General features: G+C 41.2%; 1 non-coding gene across 1 annotated transcript; it reads right to left on the bottom strand.

Annotated features, from left to right (window-relative positions):
- Window positions 1–1,920: 1,920 nt before the first annotated feature.
- Window positions 1,921–2,061, bottom strand: LOC116527033. Its single transcript, XR_004258350.1, has one exon. It is a non-coding gene; the product is annotated as a U4 spliceosomal RNA (small nuclear RNA).
- Window positions 2,062–4,390: the final 2,329 nt, after the last annotated feature.

The raw sequence follows: 4,390 nt of genomic DNA, 5'->3' as shown, positions 1-4,390 counted from the left end.
CTGAAAGAGATAATGTCAATTAAGTTTTTCTATGAGTACAGAAAAAAATATGAGAACAGGAAATAATTATAGAAAAATATTCAAAAATTGAGGAAAGATATAAAGTCATACATCCAAGAAGTTCAATGAATTTCAAACACAACTCATACTTTAATTAAATTATTCAAAAGTGGATGATAAAGAGAATATCTTCAAATCAGACAGCAAAAACAGGTATGTTATGTGCAGAAGAACAAACATAAGGGTGACAATGTGTTTTTTACAGGAAATGATGTAAAAGAGAAGAGAATGGAGCAACATTTTACAATTCCTGAAAGAAAAACACTGTCAACCTAGAAGCTGAAGGAATTCATTGCAAGCTGACACACAATACTAAAAATGTTGTAGGAATTAATAAAAATGTTTCCTTCAGTGAGAAAGAAAACAATACAAGATGGAAGTCAGGATGTACAGAAAGAATGAAGAGCACATTTTGATAACTACCTGTTTAGGTATAATTTTTTCTCATCATTTAAATATCTTAAAAATAAAATAGACGATTTAAACACAATTAATAAATTGTGACAACAATGGAATTAAATTGAGAACCAATAGCAGAATAAACTCTGGAAAATATCCAGTTATTTGAACACCTAAAGCATAATTCTAAATAATTAAATTCTGGAAAATGTAATTATTTATATATGAAATAACATAATCCTAAATAGATTAAAGAAGAAATAAGCAGAGAAATTGGAAAATATTCTGAACTAAATGAACATAAAAGCATAATATACCAGAATTCGGGCTAACATGGTAGTTATGAAATAATTTATAGCACCAAAGTCCCACATTAGAATAGGATAAAGTTCTTAAGTCAAGCATTTCAGTTTTCAATGAAAGAGACTGGAAAAAATAGCAAAATAAACTAAACGTATGTAAAAGAAAGGAAATAATAAAGATCAGAGCAGAAATCAGTGAAATAGAAAACAGAAAAACAGAGAAAATGAAAGAAACAAAAACATGATTGAAAAGCTCAATAAAGTTGATAAAGCACTAGCCAGACTGAGAAGGAAAGAAAGGGAGATCACAAATTAGCAATATAGAAAATGAGGCTGAGGTGGGTGGATCACGAGGTCAAGAGATCGAGACCATCCTGGTCAACATGGTGAAACCCGATCTCTACTAAAAATACAAAAAATTAGCTGGGCATGGTGGCGCGTGCCTGTAATCCCAGCTACTCAGGAAGCTGAGGCAGGAGAATTGCGTGAACCCAGGAGGCGGAGGTTACGGTGAGCCGAGATCGCGCCATTGCACTCCAGCCTGGGTAACAAGAGTGAAACTCCGTCTCAAAAAAAAGAAAAGAAAATGAGAGATGTGCCATTATTACAGATCCTACAGAAAGTAAAAGAATACTATCATAAATAGTGCTGCAATAAACATATATGTGCATGTGTCTTTATAGTAGAATGATTTATATTCCTTTGGGTATATACTCAGTAATAGGATTGCTGGGTGAAATGGTATTTCTGGTTCTCTATCTTTGAGGAATCACCACACTATCTTCTACAATGGTTGAACTAATTTACACTCTCACTAACAGTGTAAATGCTTTCCTATTTCTCCACATCCTCTCCAGCATCTGTTTCCTAACTTTTTAATGATCACCATTATAACTGGTGTGAGACGGTGTCTCATTGTGGTTTTGATTTGGATTTCTCTAATGACCAGTGATGATGAGCTTTTTTTCACTTGTTTGTTGGCCGCATAAATATCTTCTTTTGCAGCACTAATTACAATAGCAAAGACTTGGAACAAATCCAAATGCCCATCAATGATAGACTGGATAAAGAAAATGTGGCACATATACACCATGGAATACTATGCAGCCATAAAAAAGAATGAATTCATGTTCTTCCTTTTTTTTTTTTTTTTAAATTGTCTCCATAGAGACTGTCAAAAATTGCCAATGTCGACTATAGTTCAAGTCGTCATGGCGGAGTATTGGGAAAAGTTTTCAATTAGCAATAATCGTGCCTCAGATAAACCTCACTGGCTACAATACTGCCACTGCGCAAAGCTGAGTTCATGTTCTTTTCGGGGACATGGATGAAGATGGAAACCATCATTCTCAGCAAACTAACATGGGAACAGAAAAGCAAACACTGCATGTTCTCACTCATAAGTGGGAGCTGAACAATGAGAACACATGGACACAGGGAGAGGAACATCACATACCAGGGGTGGGGGGAGAAGGGCAAGGGGAGAACAAATACCTAATGCATGCAGGGCTTAAAACCTAGATGATGGGTTGACGAGGGCAGCAAACCACCATGGCACATGTATACCTACGTAACAAACCTACATGTTCTACACATATATCCCAGAACTTAAAGTATAATTTAAAAAAAAAAGAATAGTATATATTTTTTTTTTCTGAGATGAAGTCTCACTCTGTCACCCAGGCTAGAGTGCAGTAGCATGATCTTAGCTTACTGCAACCTCTGTCTCCCAGGTTCAAGCGATTCTCATGCCTCAGCCTCCCGAGCAGCTGGGACCACAGACGTATGCCGCCATACCAGGCTAATTTTTTTGTATTTTCAATAGAGGTAGGGTTTCACCATGTTGGCCAGGCTGGTCTCGAACTTGTGACTTCAGGTGATCCACCCACCTAGGCCTCCCAAAATGTTGGGATTAAAGGCGTGAGCCACCACGCCCTATTATGTAAATAAATTTGACAACTTAAATGAATGCTTATTCAGAACAGCCAAAGAGTAGAAAGAATCCAAATGTCCATCAACTGATGAATGGATAAATACAATGTGGTATATCCAAACAATGGCAATATTTGGCAATAGAAAGGAATGAAGTATTAATATATGCTACAATATGGATGAACTTTGAAAAAAATTATGCTAAGACAGGCGTGTGAAGAACCAGCAGATCAGTCGTAATAGGGACTGGGAAGGAGGTGGGAAGGAGGTGTGTGATTACAAAGGGGCTTCAGGATACTGTGGAAGACAATGTATATGTTCATTATCTCGAGTGTGATGACAGTTTCACGGGGGAATGTGTGTCAAATCTCATCTAAGTGTGCCCTGTTTTTAAAAAAATGGAAAAATATTTCTCTTTATCTACTATAAATTCAAGCCACCATCCCACCCGATTGAGGGCAATTCAGTCTCAGGCAGCATCCAGTTGGCCCCTCCTCCCAAAGGACTAAGGTAGACTCTAGGAGGCTTACAGCACCCCCCAGACAAGCAAGACCCTCACCCATGCCTCCAGGGCATCCCCACTCCCAGTCTGCACCCCCAGCCTCCTTCCCTGACCCTTGGCTGAGACTCAGTCCTCTGCTCCTGGCCGTGAGCTTTAGCCTCTGAGGTGAAGGTCACCAGTCTCTTTGCCCTCCTTCATCAATCAGGTTTTGTAAAAGGCACTGAAGAACTGCAAAACTCCTACTGCCTCAGCTAAGGCCTTAGCTCCCAACTGTTCCTCTCCATCCCAAATGCTAAACCCAGATTTACCAAACAGCGCTGGAGCTCAGCGGCCCCGAGGCACAGTCCTTGCAGCCTGTCCCCTGACTAGCACACCTGTTTCCCATCAGTTCGGAATTTGAACAGTGTCAAATTCCGAACTGATGGGAAACAGGTGTGCTAGTCAGGGGACAGGGGACCTGAGCAAGGGGAACTCTGACTCACCGCCTCTATCTAACTCCATCGTTCAGCTCCTGGTTCCCTGCAGAACGTTCTGGGAATTGTCTCCCATCATAACACCTTAATAAAGGCTTAGGCTAACGGTACTTGGATGTTTTCCCTCTCCTTCCACAGTTTACACGTGTTGTTCCTTCTAAGCAAAGAAACGTGTCCTTCCCAGGAAGAAATCAGCCTCATCAGGGGCCCAGGGATGTCCCCGAACGAGTAATGTTGTCAGGGCAGCCTTGTGCAAAGCTGGACCCTGGCCACACTGCACCCACCCAAACCGCCGTGTCACAGCCCCACAGGCAGATTCAACTTAAAAGTCACTTCCCACAGGCTGCGAGTGTCAGGTCAGGGTACAGGTCAGGGAGTACAGGTCAGGTCAGAGTACAAGTCAGGTCAGAGCACAGGGTACAAGAAGTTGACCGGGAACTATCTCTTAGCTTTTACAATGCTTCCTGAACCCGGGCAGCGAGTGTTGGGGGAGTTTTAGCGCTTGTTTTCCGCAGGCCCAGCTCATCACAATCCATGTTTGAGGTTTCTTGAAGTCTGTGCCTTAGCAGCTTCCTCCTCCACTGCAGGCAGAAGGCAATAACTTCCAGTTCCTCCGGATCTGGGGAAGGTTCTCTCAAACCCTGGAGGAGAGAAAGATAATTAAGCACTGGGGGATGCTGTGCACTTGCCCAGCTTCAGCTCATTGGTCTTCCTTATGGGAT

Source organism: Sapajus apella, unplaced genomic scaffold, assembly GCF_009761245.1.
Source record: "Sapajus apella isolate SASKATOON/1434 unplaced genomic scaffold, GSC_monkey_1.0 scaffold52, whole genome shotgun sequence".
Lineage (NCBI taxonomy): Eukaryota > Metazoa > Chordata > Mammalia > Primates > Cebidae > Sapajus > Sapajus apella.
This window is presented reverse-complemented; position numbering and strand designations above follow the sequence as displayed.